At 33.5% G+C, this 21,754-nt stretch overlaps 1 protein-coding gene across 8 annotated transcripts in view; it reads right to left on the bottom strand.

The window, feature by feature from the left end:
• LOC129743252 (mucin-2-like) overlaps positions 1 to 21,549 on the bottom strand; it is a 268,501-nt gene extending 246,952 nt beyond the window's left edge. For 6 of the 8 annotated variants that reach the window (XM_055735238.1, XM_055735232.1, XM_055735237.1 and 3 more), the window contains exon 1: positions 20,386 to 21,549. The gene's annotated coding sequence lies outside the window, so the exon portion shown is untranslated. The remainder of the gene's footprint in view (positions 1 to 20,385) is intronic. The other 2 variants (XM_055735230.1, XM_055735231.1) reach the window with 2 other exon arrangements.
• Positions 21,550 to 21,754: the final 205 nt, after the last annotated feature.

Genomic DNA, 21,754 nt, shown 5'->3' on the forward strand with positions numbered 1-21,754 from the left:
ATTTCAGACCCAATTCCGGGATCGGAGCTCATTTACTCTGTTTTTTCTTTACTCCTTTCTTAGCTAATACCACCTTCATAGGTCGCATCGGAAAACTCGTTATCTTTTTCCTTTATCCGGCACCATCCACAAATCAAACAAAAACGCACATCGCCTCTATTTGCTGAATGCTAGTAATAATGTTTTTAATAATTTACGAGAGAGATATCTTTCCAGCGCGAGAGATGCTCGGGTTAAGTTGCGGCAGCCTCCTCGACATCATCCTCGGGTAGCAATATGCTTCGTTCCAAACATAAATGTCTACTTTATTAAACTGCGAATCGTGAGGTTGTTTGGTTTGGATAGAGTAGAGGGGCAAATAAATGGCACGTTCCCGCAACGAGTCGCACGGAAACGTGTACCGCTTTTTCGAGCAACTACTAGACTTAATTTGATTTTTTAATAGTAATAACTACTTTTTACAACATGCAATTCCAATATTGACACCGCATCCCATTTGACTGTCAGGTACCGAGTGAGGGTAAAAACAAACTCAAATCCTTTCGCGGTGCTTCCGATTTTCCGGATTGAGGGTGTCTCTTGTATCACTCTGTGGATCTTGCCTCAAGATCTGGTATTTCACGCTCTGAGTTGTAAAAGATAACAACATCTCTGGCCCTTGGATAGCAGACAGACTTGCTACAATTTTAGCATCAAGTCTTTGGCCTAAGTATCTAGGAAGTTTCCCAAGATGATTGTACACGGTGCACTACGAAAGCGATACGCGTGACGTGTTTCACCAGACGCCATACATTATACAGCATACGGTATCAATTTTCCTTTCATTTTAGAACTTGTTTCTACTTGGGAGCTTTTGCAGTATGAATCAAACGTATCGGAACTTAAGTTTTTGATAAATTTATTCGATCTTAAAACCTCAAAATTTGAATTTTAACTTTTTTCAGGAGTTAAAATTCAGTACTAAATCTTGTTTAAGAATATTAAAAATATTCACTGTGGTGTATGATAAAGATAGCTAGAACCGAAACTATCTATATCTGTGACTGAAAACGACTTTTACGATCAAACAGACATGCCGCGCTGCGTCAGGTGAAACACATAGAACCGCATTGAAATATTATGAGATTATTTTACAAGTCTTCAAATTGCTTTGAGATCTGGGTAATCCCTATTTAAGAAATAATTATACAATTTGGATTCCACCACAAGCAGTTACAACGGTGAAGATTTGTCGCTTCAGGAAAAGGGTTCCGCGCAATTTGGAACCGCGCTGCCTGCCGAGTGTGAGCAAACCATAATTATAGCGCTAGATTTGGATATGTACCTACGCTCAAAAACGATCAATTGACCAAACCGACAAACATACAAAGTGTAAATGATTGGCCATTTTTATCATTGCCATGAAAAACCAGATCGAAAAACCGGGGCGACCAATAAAGTGACTATTTTCGGTTCGCCCAGAGGCCCCAGAAACCAAACGAACGAGCAAAGGGGGATTGCATCATTGAGACCAGCCAGAGTGAGTGCATGTGCGATCGCGTCTCGATATAATGCAGTTTTCAGCCTGCTCAGTTCTGTACCTTTACTAAACTGTTGGCTCAACATGCGGTTAGTCAACGTTTTTGGAGCAATTTTAGCCAACCAGCTTTTTTCTGCGTATTAGTACATAAGGGCGATATTGTAAACGATGAAAAAAATAACCAAAATGACTAAAAGGATATTCCCTACCAAATTGAAAATATTATTACATAATGGTTCGAAATAAATGATTGAAAGTTCTAGATTCTAATTTGAAAACCAAGAATTATATAAACAAGATTGAGAAGTGTCAAGTACCTATTAGATTACCAGGAAGGAATTTAAATAACACATAATCAAAAATCTAGAGCAGAACTTGATGAGTTAACAGGCAAAAAACCTAACAAAAGGGATACAAACCAAAATTCCAAGTTAAGAAACCAATAAAAAATTATACAGAGCATATTAACTCAGAAGGAGTTCCCACAATCAATGAAAAATTAACATTCAGTATATGACCCTCAAATCCCCATCGAAAGAGAAGACATGATTCATTGTAGAAATTGAATCCCTAATAATATGATAATTTTAAAAAGATTACATTTGCAAACAGATCCCGTCTTTGATATTTTTGTTCTCAGCGCAATTTTGTCCTGCCTAAGTTTTTACTATTTTGTTATATTTTTCTAAATTGTGATTCGTGCGGTTTTCTCTAATTGTTATTTTTCGGTGATTAACGACGAAAAATAAAACTGCTGTTTTTACGTTTCGGCTTACTGAATTTCAGCGATCCTCAGAAAAACTAAATTTAAATGAAAAGACAATAGAATATAAATTTTATCTTGGAAAAAGTGAGCGATGAGGGTAGAAGAAAAATCGGAGAAACACTCCACATAAAACTAAGAGGAGAGAGAGCAGCAAAAGGACGCCATAGATATTTCGAATTTCTACGACGCTCTAATAAAAAAAGCTGAGAGGGACGCCACAATTCCAGAGAACGATCCCATCCAACCGAAAACCAAGCCGACACCGAAACGTAAAAAAAAACAGCAGTTTTATTTTTCGTCGTAAATAACCGAAAAATATCAATTAAAAAAACCACAAGAAAGTGCGGTGATCAAAACCAAACAAATGACTTGTCATGCGCGGATCTACGGGAGGGGGATGGGGTTTATGGTGGTAATCACCCCCATAAATAGATCATCAGTAAAATAGTCACAAATGTTTTAACTCAACACGGATAAAAAAAAACTCTACAGGTTGATATCAACATTTGTATGGTTGGCTCTTCCATATCACAGATTTTTAGCTGAACCCATAATATTGCTTAATCTACGTCGATAACTAAGAACAAACTAGCGTTTATGTAAAGTTGATCTGGCTCTATAGGATTTCTTGACTGCTTATCGTTTAAATAATTCAACTGCTGGTAGATTTGGCTACATTATATAATCTGATTGTCAGTTCTCAAATATCATTGATGCTTGACTAGCCCTCGAATTTCGTATCGACAATCAAGAAATTTGTCTGACTTAGATGAAAAAACAGCAGAAGTTATTTAAATAATGAGAATTCTCTTAAGAAGTCGACCAGCACAAAGTGGAAAGATAAATATGATTTGTTTTTTTTTTAGTTGATTTCCTTTTCGAAAACAATATTTAAATAATGTCTTCAGATCATTAAGAGAGAGCGTACCCCCGAAGATCCGGAAAGTGGAATAAACAAAAACCGAGGAAAAACAAGATAATAACACGTATGTTAGGGGCCGTTCAAATATTACGTAACGTAATTCAGAATTCACTCACCGTAACAAACTGCTATACCCCCTCCCCCACCCCTAAACGCGTTACGTTATATTTGAATGGCCCCTTAAATGCTATTCTTAAACCTTGGAAATTATTGTCACAATCATATTTGACCAAGAGCTTTTATTTTCTTTCAGGCGCCGGCTGTTCAACTTCTACCAGAAAAAATAAACAGGGTTTTGTTTCAGGTCAAGGCGGTGGCTCACCCAGCAGCAGCAAAACACAAACAGTGTAGTGGTTACAATGAAAAATCATGCACGATCTAATATATTTAAATTAAAAAATGGAAATGTGTTTCATTAAAAACAAAAAGGAAAAAAGCCATGCATTTTATCTGATCAAATTAATTTTATAAATATTTTGAATCTACGATGTCCCAGGTTCGCTCCCCGCATTTACAGTAAAAATAGCCAAATTTGCTGTTGGATTTTTAGCATCGATGCGATCGCTTATCAGCCATTTATTCTTCGTGGCAAAGTATTATCTGATGGTTCAATGTAGTGGTGATATAAATCTGATGGTTGGGTTGATCGAATTTTCGGGTCAGAACCAAGCAACCATATTTCTGTTCCAGTAGACGCGTAATTTAACTGATATATCAATATATTTTTTTTAACGTGAGTTTAGATTAAATCTAGCGTAACATTTCAAAAGGGCGAAACTGCCAAATGTAAACAAATCGAGTTAACGACCATTCCGGATTTACGCAGTTGCACTTTACCTAATAAACGCGGTTTCATCTTAAAATCGCTTAAAACTTTCAAAAAATTGATAGAATTAAAACGGGCGAAACTTCATGTTGATGCATTTTCGTTGGAACGTGAAGTTACGCCTATTCAAAATGGGGTTAATTTATCTATTCGTGTAGGGCCAATAGGCGTAACTGAGTTGACCGTGTGTGACAAAATGGCCTAATAAGTTTTTGCGTGAAGGACCAAAGGGCCTAACTTCAAAACCAAAACAAAAACGGCCGATCAATTGGGCGAAACTTGCAGGCGTAACTGGAATCGAAAACAAAAAACGGCGAAACTCGAAAATATCTGAAATTTAGTGAAAAAAGTTAAAGTTCTTGATAACCAACGAACAATTAGTGAATATAATGCACATTTTTTGATTTTTTTGAAGAAAAAGTGGACGATGTTTTAAATAGAATTTGATTAGATATTCCGAAATTTCAAACGCGTTTTTCTCGATTCGAGCTAACTGCTAGTTTCGCCCTTATGAAATGTTACTCTAGAAATATAACTTTTCCATGTGTCAAAATATCTTAAAATTGACATAACAAAATTTACGCGAGCATAAGAACTCAATAGCTGCTTAAAATTATGCTTGAATTGAGTATCAATATCAGTAGGGGAAAATAGTAACTTTCAAATTAAATTAGGGTAAAATTAAGCCAAAAATTTCATCAATAGGGGCATCAAAAATTTCAATCAGTTAATTAAATAATCAATATGTAATTTTAAATACAGTTTTTATAAGGATTATAAGGAGCTCCTGCAAATAAAAAAAATGTTTATCAAATGGCTCAAAGCAGGCATCAAACTGAGTCAATTTTGGGTCATTTTTTAAATATCTCAGGGCCTGAGGTCTAAAAATTTTCGTTTTGGCTCTACATCATCCAATTTTTGCCAAATTTTAAAGAAAAATTTTTATGAGTAAATCTTAATTTTCAGGAATGTTTGGGCAAATTTCGCTCTGCAAAACAAACATGATTTTTCTTTCTACTCTAAAAGAAGTTTTATCTCTTTTGTGCCAATTGATGAAAAATAAAAAAGATTTTTTTCTGATAGAGAACTTCATCTAAGACCTTAACTTCGTATCATTTAGTTACACATTACATTGCATTTTGAGCTAAAACAAAACTGTTTGGACCTCAGGCCCTAAGAAATTAACTTTCTAACGAGTCAACATATGGATAGGAATATTTTTTTTAACATTTTTTAGCTCCATTCAGTACCTACGTAAAAAAAAAATTTATTGGCATAAATTGTTTTTGTAAGAGATCCAAAAAGTAATTTCCACCACAGAAAAAAATATCAACGGATTCATAATTCAAACAGAAAAAAGGCTCCAAATCGACAGTCCATCATGGCAGGCATGTTTTGAAGGAAGTTCGGGTATAGAAGTTCGACATAATTTTTCAAAACTAGAGAATACGAATAATAGAGGCCGACCTGTAAAATTAAATTGAAACAAAAATGCAGAAGCGATTTTTTGGAGGTAATATGTAGTAATTTGTTAGTAAAATATTGAAACTAGTGACTTTAGTGACCAAATTTCAAAAAAGTAACTGGTGAGTGACCAGCTTTAAAAAAGTGACAAAGTTACTCACAAGTGACCAACTTCAAGCCCTGGTACAGTGAGTGAAATAAGAATAGCACCACTACGTGTTTTGCTTGTTAGAATATGAATGATTGAAAATTACGAAAATTTTCTCCACAGTATGTTCTGAATTGCTTAACGGATAAATCAAGCATAAGTTTAATTTTTTTGGACGTAGCAATTGGCGTTGAGGACCAAAAATGTGAAAACGAGGGGTGCGAAATAAGAAATAAGAAAAATTTTCAATAAAAACAAGATTATTTTTTAAAGTTTACTGTTTAAAATGTGAATAATAATGCTTCTACGCATTATTCGAATAGATAACTGCATTTTAAGGAGTTTTCCAGTATTCCAAAGGTTTTCAAAGGTTTTAAAATGGGGTTTTAAAAGATGTTCTTCTAAAACTAAGGAATTTGATATTTGAGCTGTAATTCTTTACCTAACAACTTACTTTCTACATTAAAATGACGTGAAATGATGAAACAAACATTCGGGATTAATTTTGAAAAAAATCATAAAAAAATTGGTTGGAAATCAAAAACTTTGATGTTGTTCAGTGAACCACATTTTTTCCAGTTTCAAGTCGTAGATGGCAGCACTATCTTGCAGTTAAAACCAAATTTAGTCTCAATATTGATTTTCCAGATTTATTTAGCCCCATATTCATCATTTTGAGGTATTTTCCCATCACAGTTTTGTGGAAGTTCACGCTGCAGAAAGCTTTTCCGGATTTGCAAAAGAATCACCAGCACAAAAATGTACAACCGCCAAAATTTCTGCTCATCTCAACTTCCGATTCAATTGCAAACCAATAATACCAATAATACAGCTAGCGGTCTGGTCCATTAAGCTCCATCGCAAAATATAACTTTATTCTGATAATCGATCCAAAAAAATCACTTTTAGTGACCTTGATGCAATTCTAATTCTTTTTGGATTTAGTGATTTTAGAATTTCCAAAGCGTTCACACGGTACATGTTTTTATTTCTTGAACAAAATCATCCAGCACTCCCTAATTAGTCCCGGATAATCGAAAATGGGCATGAATTTGGTTAAATGGCAAGATAGTGCTGCCATCTATGGCTTAAAACTAGAGAAATAGTGTTTGACTATTTAAAAACATTAGTATTTTTGAATCCTAACCTGCTTTTTGGATTCAAACTCATACTTATGAATGTTAATGAAGAAATCAAGCAGTTTGATAAAGTTTTATAGCTCAAATATCAAATTCCTTAACGCTAGAGGAGCATCTCTTAAAACCCCCTTTTAAAACCTTTGAAAACCTTGGAATTCTGGAAAACTCCTAAAATGCAGTTATCTATTCAAATAATTCGTGGAATCATTATTATTCTCTTTTAAACAGTAAATTTTTAAAAATAATCTTGTTTTTGTTGAAAAACTCAAGTGGTGCTATTCTTATTTCGCACCCCTTTTTTCACATTTTTGGTCCTCAACGCCAATTGCTACGTCCGAAAAAGTAAACTTATACTTGATTTATCCGTTAAGCAATTCAGAACATACTGTGGAAGAAAATTTTCGTAATTTTCGTAACTTAATAAAAAAAAATTACTAGAAAAAAATTTCAATCACTTTTTTCAGAAAAAAAAATTTATCGCAGCTTTCGGGAAAGTTGATTCGGGGGTTAAATTTTATTTTCAAAATATTTGTAATATTCTTAAGTTTTGCCAAAACAGTGCACACATTTGTTTTATAGATTTAAACATACCTGTTTTCAAACAAAAATATCAGATAATCAATAGAATCAGCGCTCCAAAACTTAAATATGATCTTAAATTCTTTGTATCGTAAACATGTGGATTTTGTTGCCTTGTGAAGTTATAAAACCATAAAATAAAGCATCCATTGTTGGTTAGACAAGGCATAAACAATTCCAATTTCTTCAATGTGCATAAAATTGAAGATCTGATTTTGACTGATTTGGGACGGCTGAATTCAAATATTTCATTATCTCTACTCTCGTTTCTAAGATTCAAGGCTAACATTTGAAAACAGGTAATAAATTTATTAAAATAATTTGTTTCCTTTTGGAAAAAAAACTGTAAAATATAACAAAGGTTTTGAAAATAAACGATTCGATTTCGGATGACTGCGAGTAAAAAATACACTAAATAGTTTTCTTTTCCAGTAGACTGAGTCGATTTGGGGTCATTTTTGAATTTCTCCAACCCTGGGGTCTTAAAAGCTTCGACAAAAAAGCTATTAGTTCTTTAACAGGTGTATGTCTTTTTGGATTGATAAACCATGAATGCAATTGACACCACTGCTTGTGCCTCACGAAGTATGGTATGAAAAGTGGTCTTGCAATACATCGCTAGGCACCCAGCAGTGGTGTCAATTGCCTTCATGGTTTATCAATCCAAAAAGACATACACCTGTTAAAGGGCTAATAACTTTTTTGTCTAAAAAGATACCAAGTTCTGATATTCGACAAAGTTGATCAGCGGAAAATTTCCTGTAAGAAATTTATAAATTGGCACAAAAACCATAAGCAGGCTCGGTTCCACAGAAGAAAGAAAAATGATGTTGATTTGAAAAAATATTCAATTTTCGAATACAAACCTAAAAGTTCAAATTTACTCATGTAAACGTTACTTAAAAATTCTGCAAAAAATCATGGATGAGTTTTGGACCAAAAAGAAGCTTTTAAGACCCCAGGGTTTGAGAAATTCAAAAATGACCCCAAATCGACTCAGTCTATTTTCCAGTGCCCAACGCTGTTTTTAGGCGTAATTTACTAAAACTGTTATTATACCGAACTAAAAGTTTTTTTTGACCTTTTCGACTAAATGATCAAAAAGATATTGTGATCAGATTCCATAATGATGACAGGTGTTTGACAAGCGTGTGGAATTTGATATTGCAAAGTGAAGCTTAAAACCATTAAAAATGATCCATTTTACTAAAAATCAGCTGTTTCGAAGTCTCAGAAAACTTAGATTCAGTTTTTTTTGTTGTGAATAAAAGTTTTAAATATGTAGCCTTAAGTGTAACAAAGATGCTGGATTGATTTTTTTGAAAAAAGAAATAACCGATGTTGGTTAAAAATTATAAAATAAAAAAACTTGCCTGGAACATTTTGTTTAATAAATCAAATATTGTTAACCAATATATATTTTTGTAGAACAAACGTTGTTGTAATCCTAATCACCAAATACAACATCTGAGAATTTTCCAGCCAAAAACCAAATTGAGTTCTAGAGAGTAAATTTTCTAAACCATTGTATCTCGATAACTAGAAAATCTAGAAAAAAAATCGAATCTTACATAAAAGAGTTTATCAGCTTCCAATGACTGATTTCATTAAAAATTTCAGTAATTTGGAATTTTTAGTACCAAAATCTGAAAAAAGTATTAGAATTTTCTATGCCAAAATCTTTTCAAATCTTAAATTAAAAACATATACACACAAAAAAATTTAAAAAAACATAGGGTTTTGGGGTTTCTTGAACCGTTTTTCTTCCGCGTGGGGGGAGGGATCGGACACCTCGATCAACCTATAGGACCACGCTTGATACGACGGATTGACTCAATGATATCACCTTCAAACTTTATATTGCTTTTATTATCCTATACCAACACTGTTGGTGCAAAACTATTTAGGATATCGAACAATCATCAAATTTTTTTCAAATTACTATTCTATAATTCAGTTACCAGTCTGGGCTAAAATGCATCAAAATGCAAATCAAAGATTACATTTTAATCTCGTTTCCATATGCTGGAATTTCGTATGTTATTTTAAAATTTCATTCATCCATACATTACCTTTTATGATTTCAGCTTTTAGAAATTTTTGTAGTATTCTTTTACCCCTAAATGTATGCAACAACCTTTTGCTTTTTCTTTAAAAACATTCTTCACAGAAAAATGTAAAATTTAATTCGAACAAAACCAAAAATTACTGCAATTGGTGCTTTGATGGTGATAACACAAATACATCAGAAATTATAAATTTTCAAAAAATTTCATTTTATTTTTCATTAAAAACAAAGTTTGTTGCTTCTTACCCCTTTTTCTTAGTGGGATCAAATGTTTTTGTAAATTCAAAAGTAACTGATGAAACCAATAATTTTTCCGATTACGTCAATTTGATGTCCAATCAACCTTTAAACTTTTGATGTACAAGAGATATGATGATCTGTTGACATTCAGTTTTTAGGAGCCATTGAAGTTGAAAAGTGTTGCATGATGCCGCAGTTGACGGTACTAGAAAAATGAGTTCATGCAGATTTATTGCATTCGACTTATTAATTAAAAATCTGAACTTTAAAAAAAATGCAATATACAGTGATAATGAGAAAAATTACAAATCAAATCAATTAAGAGTGCTAATTACAAATAAAAACCATAGAAGAAGACTTCACGAAATCTATCAACACTATCAAACACATTAAAATCTCACTGGCAGAACTAATAAAAAATAAGCGAAAAATGTCGTAATTTCTCGCGCAACGGCCGGTTGTTGGACGTTAGAAAATAGGTAAGGAAAACAGAAAGATCTGGCCGACATTTTATTCGGTGCCAAACCAAGCGCAACCTGAAGAAGCAAGAAAAAAAAACCTACCATGACTATAGTTATTACGATAAACGAGCAGCTAGCAAGCAGCGGGACTCATAAACCAAAGACAGCCCGCCCGGCGACAATTCAACGAAAAGTTTGATACGCCCTTTCCTTTGCAAAACTGACGCCACCTATTGCTTGCTATAGCTGCTACTGAACCATTGAGCAACAACAATCGCGTTTGTTTGTCTAGTAGAGCCAAAAAGAGCCAAACAGTCTAATAGTTTTCATCACCATTGTCATTAGCATTGCGAGTGTTGTTATTGATATAGTTTGGAGTCACCCATCATTTCCCACCCCCTCGTAACGTAACTACTATTCGGCAACAGGAAAATATCGCAAGAAGGGTGCTGACTGGAGGCACTTTTCCAGTCAGCACCAAACAGCGAGCGACACATCTTCCGCTTCCTTTTTCCTGTGTAGCTTTCCATTTTCTGGTGTTCCATTCATAAGAAGGTATTTGAGGAGTTTCACTGCCGAGGCCATTCGGTGTCATGATTCTTTGTATATTTATTTGTCGTGCCTTTTCTTGTTTTTTCCTAGCTCCCAGTGTTGCATGACTTTTGTGCCAAATTTGGCACACATTGAATGGGGCCACCAGCGATTTCTTTTGGCAACACCGAAAAAAATAGGAATGGCAACAGAACTCCGAAAGCTTTTCCGAGGCGACCATTTGCAGTCTCTATTTAAGCCTAGTGATAGAAAACTGTGCTTGAGACTTTCGGAGCCACGCACCATTGAGCAGCGGATAAACGGATGGCAACTAACTAATCTGCTACTGCTGCTGCTTTCCGTCCATTCCGATTTTCCCTTCGCCTTGCTCTAACCAATTCAAACATTCAGGGGAGAGTTCATCAAGTTGCCTATTTTTTTGATTGCCTTGCAAACTTTTCACGGCATTCAAGATTAGTGCCGCCGCCCCTCCCAACAGTGATTGGTTTTTCGTTCAGTTTTTGTTCCGGAGGGCATAGGAACATAACCCCTTTTAATTGAGATATTTTAATTCCATTGAACTAAGCATCAAGGTTTGGAAATTTTATTTTTGACTTTATTCAAATTGTCGGTTTCTTACTGTTAATTTAATACTCGAAGTACAATATTTAGTATTCGAAACCAAAATGATAAGTTGCAACGCGGAAAAGTGAACGGAAATAAGAAATGATAAATGTTCTGAGGTTGAATCCGGTATCAAAACTTAAAGTTAGAACTGTAAACACTTGTTCGAAGTTCAAAATTATAATAAAGAATCAACAAAGCTCAAATCGCTGCATAATGGATAAAAAGTGTAAGTACAGCAAAATGTAATTATTCTGGCTAAAACCAAACCTTATGATTATGTCTTGGTTCATTTCGTACCTGAAAAATATCAAATTTTCAAGGTGATGAAAAATATTTGAGAAATATGATTTTTTTGATATTTCTGGTCTACTATAGGAAAAAAAATTGTACAAAAGTACTTAAGTAAAAATAACACTAAAATCTATTGGACATGCTTCAAACGTCACAGGACCTTAACATTAGAGATTTAATGCCTTTTCACCCGCAATCTTATATAGGGGAGAGTGGAGCAACATGGGCCATGGAGAAACGTGGGCCACTCTAAATATCAAAGCTGTGTATTGAGATAAAAATCCCAATCCAACTGTCATCGTCGTCGCTTTGCGTAAGCATGTTTTTCTATAAATTGTTGACTTATGTACGTATCATATGCTTATGTTATTTAACTAGCTTAGTAATATGTACCTACATAATTAAAGCTCCCGCAAATTGCATCCGTGGGAGACCCACAGTACACACATAATTCCTATATAATGAATTTTGCCAAAATATTCGCAAACCAGGAATTAGGAACTATTCGATCATACACAACTCTCTTTTTTATTTCCTCATCTGAAATTGCTTCAAAATAACTGAATGAGTTATGAAATTTCAGTTTTGGGTCAACTCATAAACTTTGACGTTATCTAGTCAAATTGGATTTGGTAACCCACGTTTCCCACAGTTTTTCAAAATCCAAAAGAAATTTTTTTTTAAACAGTCCGAACTTGGGAAAAAAAGCGCTGATGTGGTCTAGCGGATAGGCTGGCGCGAGTCTGGTAACCCAGGCGTACTGGGTTCGATTCCCGGTATCGGCAAGAAACTTTTGGGTTCTAATCTCATTAGTTGCCGACAGGTAAGATGTGTTTCATTTAAGATTAATTACTAGGTATATATAATAAATACTTCAGAGGGAATACATTTAGGGTTAATCTGAAGAGACTATTGCAAGCGGAGTGGATTGCCAACCATTGTAGGTCTCTGAAGGTTGGATGACTTCCCTCGACGATCCATCAGCCGTGGAAGCCCAAGAAGAAATTCGAAGACCAAGCCACACACACATAGGCAGGACCTTGCTACCGATGGGGAACCATGTCAGAGCTTGGGAAGAAATAAATAAAAAAGCCTAATGATACCTTAAAAATGTAGAAAACATTTCCATTATTTTTTTTCTTTTTATCTATGATAATAAAGAAGTTGTGAAACAAAGAAAAAAAAGTGGCCCATGTTACCCCACCCTCCCCTATTAAAATGGAGACGTTATTTTGACACCATAACTTATGAACGGGTGGTCAGAATGATGTGATATTTGCTACACGAGGCCAAAGGTTTGTATAATGGTTGTAAGACTCTAACATTTTATGGATCGGGGCCTCCCATACACAAAATTAACTTCAAATAGAAAACAACTCGAACGTTTTTTAAGCGATATTCATGAAAATTGGTTTACAAGCGCGACACGAAACAAGAAGTTGATTTACTAGAATGGACACTATCGCTTTGGAACCGGGAGCTCCCATGAAAAATCATTTAATAAGAAAATCAAAATTTTAACTATTTTAAAGCGATTTGCATGAAATTTGGAACACTTGCAATTTTTTGCATGACTAGATAATTTATTTCAATATGTTACCTTTCCATCGTTTATAACATGTAGGTCCCATACAAAAATGAATATTTAAACTATATATAAAAATGGAGGCGTTTTTGTGTTACATCATCACGTAGAAACGGGCGTTCAGAATGAGGTGAATCCGGTATTCGAGGGTTTTTAGATATGGTTCGTTTAATAATTTCGAAAATAGCAATTTCCATGGGTGGGGCTTCCATATAAAATCAACGTGTGATATGACATAATTTTGACAGTTATTGAGCGATTTCGAACTCAACCATGTTGCTATCAAAATAACAGGACAAATGACCAAGTTGATTAAAATCAAATAAAAAAAAAACAAAAAAGATTAGAATAGGACGAATGCTCCTACTTTGGACCTAGAGCCTACTTTAGTCCTAAAATCGAAAATTGTAAATGATTCATTTTGCTAGCATAAAAGAGTAATACTCCTATGCACACAATTAACTTTTATTCTTCCTGAATCCTACCATACAGCTCCGAGAAAAGTCTTTCTGTTAACATTTTCAAATCAGACAACTCAGTTTGTGGGGCGCTTTTTGGAAAATTAGAGTGGATAAGGAAAAGTCACGTTTTTTCATTGTTCAAACAAAAAATAAATGGGAAGTTACATTCACCTTGAAGAACAAAAACCATACTACTTATTTTTCCAAGAATAAATGAAAATCAATGGAAACCCCGGAAAATGTTTAAAGGGTCCAAAAATAGGAGACTTTCGACTTTGATATTCTATTTTTAGACCTTATATCATCAAAACTTTGTTTCTATACCGACAAATAAACAAAGGTGCAAATGTTTAATCGGGACATGATACAGAATCAATATTGAACATATAGATCATCATACAGATCAGAATAACGTGAAATTTTGTAACCGAAGGGTTTTTCGGGCCAGTTTGAAAATCGTCGACTAATAAGAGGAGGGGCTCCTATACAAAACGAATTTGAAATATGATATAACTCGAACCATTTTGAGCTGATTTAAAAACAAATGATCATAAAATATTCACAGAAAAAACGACAGAAGAAACACATACAATTTCTTACATTACAAAATAATATATAGAAATGTGAAATTTTTCTTTTCTGAATGTGCATTATTGATAGAAAACGAAAATATTAAGTGATTTTCATTAAAATTGAATCAGAAGCATAAAACTCTCCGTTCGACGGAACGATTTCTTTATTGAAAAGTAAAAAACTTGGAATGCTCCATTTAAGTTTTGAGCGAAAAAGGTAAAGACAAGTAAATAAAGTTAAATATTATTCACGATTAAATTAATTGAAGGTAAAATGAAATTAAATGTTCAAACTTATATTCAGTTATTATTTAAAAAATATCTGATCAGAAATGAGTTAAGAACCTCAAACAAATATCCCAAGTTTTTATAAAACGGATAAAACCGTGGAACTAAAGAAACAAAATAAGACTTTAAAATTTCAATGAATTGAATTTTTTTTATCTGGAAATTCTTTTGCAAAAACACACAAATCTTGGAAAACTATTCACTGATTTTTAAGATAATTTAACCACCGTTAATTGATTTTTGTAAATTGTTTTTCAGAATGTCATTGAAAGTGTATATTCTTGGAGAAAGAATATCAGAAATGAAAATTGATAAAGATGGATAGAAAAGTTAGAAAAAAATTTACAGATATTGAAAAGAGCGAAAGAGCAATTTTGCGAGGAAAACTTATCCTTCTCCTAAATAATGAAATGTTGCGGGGTAAAGTATGGTGTACGTTAATAAGTTTTCCTCGCAAAATTGTTTTTTCGTTCTTTTCAACATCTGTAAATTTTCTCCTAACTCTTCTATCCATCTTTATAAATTTTCATATCTGATATTCTTTCTCCAAGAATATACACTTTCACCGATATGCCGAGAATCAAATTACAAGAAAAAACTTTATACATACTGAGTTCATGATATTTGCTTTAGTACAGGATAATTTTTTTATAGTATGGGAGAGTGGAGAATCATGGGCCACTTTTTTTCGTTGTTCCATAACTTATTTATTATAATAGATAAATTAAAAACAAAAAATGGTATGGTTTTCTACATTTTCAAGGTATTATAAAGTAGTTTTTTAATTTTTTTATTAAGTTATTTTCCCTAAATTCTGACTGTTTGAAAAAAAGTAATATTTTTTGGATTTTAAAAAATGGTGGGGAATCGTGGGCCACCAAATCCAAATTGACAAAATAACATGCAAAGTTTATGAGTTGACCCAAAACTGTGATTTCCTAATTCATTTCGTTATTTTAAAGCAATTTCAGATGATGAAATAAAAAGAGAGCTGTGTATGTTCGCATAGATTCCAAAACCTGGCTCGCGAACGTTTTGGCAAAATTTCTTATATAGGATGGACAAAATATTTTTCATAACTCTTCATTTAGCATAAACAAAACTTTGCAGATAGGTAAAACGTATTTCAAGTTCTGAATGTGTATAAAAACATAAACATATAGGTGATTCAAGATGTGTGGCCCACGATTCCCCACAAGCTATGATTTGCAAATTGGTTGCGTTTGTGTGACTTATTGATGATTAATCAAAAATTCCTTTTCCACGTGAAAGATCATGACAAAACTAAGATCATAAGCGTATGAGCATATTTTTGTTATGCACTTTAGGTTCCCCATCAATGAAATTAGCGGGTGTTTTTTTAATTATGTAAGTAAATTTTTCAAACTTTTTTTAGCTTGATAAATAAAAGAAGCATATGATGCGTATTTCAGTCAACAACATATAGGAATACATGCTCACGCAAAGTGACGACGATGACAGTTGGTTTGAGATTTTTATCTCAACACACATCTGAGATATTAAAAGTGGCCCACGTTTCCCCATGGCCCACGATACCCCACTCTCCCCTACCCTTAGTTCAGAATCAATAGTTCAAATCATCTATTTGTGTGATACAGGCCCACGTCGTAAGAGGCGACTCATCCATTACTTTCTATATTCGTTAGTCAATCTTAATGCGACATTCACATTGCTTGGGAGAACTTTTTTTCCTTTTTTATTGGAATTTAACCCATTAAGGTCATTCTTCCTCGTCATTGGGAGGACGAAAACTTAGCGTGTTAACAATTTTTTCACGTAGCATAAAGAGGCACTTTGTCTATTCGACGTTTTATGATGGATTGAATTGCATCAGCTTCTGGATGTTCTTTGAAATTTTTGGAGCTCCAAGCCTACTCCTATATTTTTCGAATTGTTCACAAAAAACCATAATCAGATTAGAAAATTTTGAACAAAATGTAACTTATTTTGTGTATTTGTTAAACGAATGCTGTTGGAGCCACCACGCGCTTCTAAAAATGATGATATAGCTGATTTTACCCTCGATTCCCTATATTTTCAAAATAATTTAGAAAGGCATGATAAGACTTCAAATTTTGAAAAAAAAACTTATACCTATTTTTAGATTTTTTATTTCTGAGGAATCGAATGAAATATTAGAAAATGTAGGGGATTGGTGGATTCAACTCACTTAAAATAAGTCTAATTTTGATAAAAAATTTCAAGCACGAACACACTTTTTCTGAATTCTTTGAAATATGTAAACAGAAAGGAGGGTTTCTAAATTTTCAGAAGCCTTCACTGGCTTCAACAGCATTCACTTTAGTCCGCGGAAAAAATCACACAAGATAAGTCCGAACATATTTTCTTTTTTTTTTTATTCAAACATATGTTTTGATGCCAAAAGAGCCTTCAATCTTTTGGCATCAAAACATATTTTCTTGATAATTATTAATTGAAAATAAAGGGAAATTTTGGGAAAAATCAGCAATATCACCATTTTCAGAAGCGTACGTTTGATCCAACAGCCTTCAATCGATTCTTAGAAAATTTCCAAAACATATGTAGGTTTGATTCGTACAAAATTTTCAAATCTGAACAGGTTTTTTTTCTAATTTTTTTTCTATATGTATAGAGAAACCGTGGGTTAAAACAGTCGTGTAAAAGCGTGTTGTATATTTTACAGCCTTCAATCCACTTCTTGCTTGGATTGATAAGGTCCTCTAGCGTCTGGATTCATGTCTTATGACACTCTATCGTAAGAAAAATATTTTTATTCAAATTTTGCTTCCCTACAAGAAGGTACATAATACTTTTTGATTATAGTACTAGATTTTTTTCATAAATTTTTTTTATCAATTGCTTTCAGTTTTAATCTTGTTTGTTATGCTATAAATTTGCAAGATTGCAGCATTTTTTTTTTTTAATTACTAAATATTCACAATTCTTCATATTTTCAATTTCACCTTATGTTTTAAGACAGCTCTGAGGGCGGAGCGTTCCTTAAGCTCGAAAAAAATAGAATCTAAAAAGTGTTTTCAGTTGTTCCAGTATTTCATTTAAGCTTGTGATTCTGTGAAACTAAATAAGTGACAGCTTCGATATGAACCACGATCGAATTTCTGGATTGGTACATTGTTGTTCTCGAACTCATGTCCATTAGCTCAGATGACTCGAACTCTTCTGACTGAACTTTCAAATTTATTCGTTGAAAAAATATTATTGTTGTCACTTAAAGAACTTGAATCTTATCGTTGATCTTTAGGGCCTTAAAATAATAATTTTTTGAGGAGTTTTATACTGGAAAAAGTTATTGACAAATCGATTGTTTTTTTAAATAACCCGTTGTTCATATTACATGTTAATTTTTAAGAAGCACTCATTTTCGGGGCCTTCAACCAAAAATAACTTGGTCAAAAATCAACTATCTTGAACTAAACTGTTTTTCATAAAACCACCTGTCGTCCCAGAAAGTCGATTTTTGGACTTAATTTGTCTTTCGAGATAACACCGGATCTCGACATTCCCTACACTTCTAAATCATTTGGCTTCAAAATTAGATGTTCGATTTTTCAGATTTCCATTGGTCCCCTTTTTGGTGATTTTTGAGGGTCATCAAACCGATATATCGAGCGTTTTGAGGAACCCCTAGATCAAGTCCGATTGAGCTGAAATTTTGCACAGGTCAGTTCATCTTCAAAATGTCCTATATCGTCGGTTTTCAAAATTTGATCATGAGATTTTTCACATACATCCATTTTTAACCCATCTGGTATAAATTTAAAAAAAAATCTGTACTCAACACACCATTAACCACAAAAAAAACTCTAAAAGTTTGAAAGCATTTTGATTTCGGAAAATAGGAATTTTGCAAGGTTTATTCCCGTTCGATTATCCGACTACCTTGAGCTTAGCTTAATTTGAATGACTATCCAATTGACTGTGCAATGGTTGCTAATCCGTTATTTACCGAAACCATCAATTTTGTACAAGAGTCAAAAGAATGTGTGTCATAAAAAAAATGGCCACAGAGGACCAAAGTTATTTATGAAAAACTGGTTTTTCATGTTCCTCCCGAATAAAATGTCTCAAAATCTCATTCAAACTTCAGGCTTACGACCCCTTCCCGTGATGAGATCTGGCCCAAAATTGACATGAGCCTGCAGCATAACATTTCCCAAGTTTAAAATTTCCCATACAAATTTGGGGCGGTCTAATGCACAACTTTTAATACTGCAATTTAAGTTGTTTAAAAATATGAAAAAGTGGTAACCTCATAAAAGATTTTTTTTGGAAAAATAATTAAAACACGATTTGAATGGCAAATTTATTCAAATCCCATCCCAAAAACCATCAGAGAAGTAAGTAAATTACAATTCCGAACGATGATGTATTTTTTCTTTACAAAAGATGAGTATGGCTTCTCAAAACCTCAAGGTATGAGCTGTTTTCAATAAAGAATTTAAAAAACATTGTAATATTTAACCATCCCTTAATTCTAAATACAATTTTTTTAAGTAAAACAATTTGAAAAACTTCTTGTAAATAATATTTCGCTTTTTGTGCCAGACACATATCTGAGATTTATAAAGTTTACTCTAATCATTCTCTAATCATTTTTTTATGATTTGGTTGTTTTGTCAGTTTTTTACTGGGTATGGTATTTTGAAAAGTTTATAATACATTCAGTCTAAAGAAAATTCATAACAAATAATAAATTATCGGGGCCAGGAAAAATAAAATCAAATTGTATGGACAGTAATGCCACAAATAAAGCTGTTGTGTTAAAACATGAAGGATATATTGTGAGAATTTTTCATGTGATTATATTTTAATAGATTTTAATTCCATTTTTCTGGTGTGAACAAAAAAAAAAGAGTGTTGGCGGAAGGTATGTTAAAAATTAGATTCTGTTAAATTCAATCAAATGTTAAAACCTAGTAAATTTTTTTATTAAATCGGGATCTGTTTAAGATCAAAGTACAGTGTACATATTGCTTTTCTGGACAAACAGTACTTCTAAATTCGCTAATGAAATATATCCCTACATATTTCTCCTACCTTTATGTTTTTGTGCTAAAACTTTCATATTTTTTTAGACTTCCCCGTTCGGTTATCCGTCTATTGTACAAAAAAGATCAGATTTGACAATATTAGCTTAAATTTTTTCAAAAAATAAAATAAAAAAATGAAATCTAAATTTTCTATTTATTTTTTGGGTTTAGATTTTTTTTAAAGTCAGTTCCATTAATATCAAATTTTTTTTTCTTTTCTTTTTCTGGGATTAATAATATCAAATAAAAATCCCAACCTAGGGGTACTAATTTGATAAAATTTTCAACGGCCTTCCGATTTCAAGTACCTATTTTATTTAAATTTTTGATTGATTTTGTATTCAATAAAACCCTAATTTTGCCCACATTTTAGATTGAAACATGTGGAATCAGACGGTAAGATTTTTATAAGATTTTTCAACAGGAAGAAAAATCAACACTTTTGAAAATTCAAGAAATGAAAATTCAGAACTCAGATTTTAGAATTCACAATTCAGAATCCAGAATCTATAATTTAGTACTCTGACTCTAGAATTTAGAACCCAGAATTTAGAACTCAAAATTCAGAATTTATAATACAGGCCTCAGAATTTGAATTCAGGATTACAATTTAAGAAATGATATTTCAAATCTTTTTTAGCGTCTGTGACTTAATTGTTTTTTATGATCCACTGATTATAAATTCCCTATCCTCACAAGGCTTGCCAAATTTAAAACCGAGTTAATATCCGATATAAACAAATTCCTTTACACCGTTTACTCCCAATAAAGTTCGCTGATGCATGAGCCTGCTGCTGCAATTGCACTCAACAAAATAATAAACCCTTGCACAATCGTTACTCACCTTGACTAAGAGGGGCGCCTTTATCACTGTTTGTTGACCGGAGACTGAACCGAAGACCTTGATTGAGAATTTGGCAAACTTTTCTTAACCGGATGAACACAACACACTCCTTCGCACCACAATCGAGCAAAATCAAGCAGAAATAAAATCACTCAACTATGGTCGTCTTCACTATAAAAAAAATATAAGAGCTGCACACAATCCAATCGAACCTTGCTGAAGATGTTTTCGGTTTTTTTTTCTTTTATTTTCCGTTCGAAATATCGGTAGTGATATCACAAAAACACCGGCTGATTGGATTTCCCACACAAATTAGAGAAGAAGGAAGGGTAAAAAAGTGGTATTGAATCATACACAAACGCAAACACTTTCCTTTCTCTTCTAGTCCGGGAAGGTCTGAAGAGGATGATGATTAGTTGGGGGTCACTTGTGGTTTAATTTTTTTTTTTCTAAGTTTCGCTTCGATTTTTTTGCCATTGAATTCGATCCAATATTGTTGGCGACACTCTTTTATGCTTCCTCTATTTTTGCATAAGATTTTGTTTCGAAATTCGATCACACTAGGAGACTTTCTGTGCAATTTACCGGCAGTTTGGATCGAAGTGGATCACGTTTTGTTGCTGTTGGATACAATTTGCGGAATCAACGATCAGGTGTCCTCGTTAGTTCAAATGACCAGATCAGATCAGGGGCAGCTTCAATTGCAATTTCACTTTTGATTCGTTTTCATTTCGAGGGGACACAATTTCCAATTTAAGTTTCACTCATGAAATCACTTTCATAGATCTTGACTAAATTTTTTGGTTGTACTCAAGATTTGAATTTAGGCTACTGCAATTATCCAAGCGATCAATTTGTGATCGAAATCAGCCTCAAACACTTAAAAATAAAACATCCAAACGATGTGAACGAGTCGGTGTTTTCTTCACACTATTGCCGCAACCAATTGGCATCAGCAATCGATCTCTATCACTTTTAGCCAGCTTCCCACCTGGAGAGTTAGCTGGACCACGCTTAGTCACCTTTTTTTTCCTTTCTCTTAGATGCTGGATTAATCTCACTGGAAACGATCGGATTTCAACGGAATGACAACCAAACCAAAACATCAACCGGAATATCTCAGGCGCAGCAGCAGCCTAAAATGCAAACGTCCAATCGGTAGTACGCGTAACGCTGGACTAAACCAAACTGCGCGCCAAGTTACGACTTGAGCTGAGGCGCAAGTCTTAAGCTTAAACTAGTTGAACTCCTGCTAGTAGCAGCAGCTGCGAAGCAAAAAATTTAAACTATTGCGACGACGCCGTTCACGCCACTCACTAACTTACTCACTGACTCGCTCACCTACTCATTCACCTTCTCACTTACTACT

The sequence above is a fragment of the Uranotaenia lowii genome, chromosome 2 (assembly GCF_029784155.1).
Source record: "Uranotaenia lowii strain MFRU-FL chromosome 2, ASM2978415v1, whole genome shotgun sequence".
Taxonomy (NCBI): domain Eukaryota; kingdom Metazoa; phylum Arthropoda; class Insecta; order Diptera; family Culicidae; genus Uranotaenia; species Uranotaenia lowii.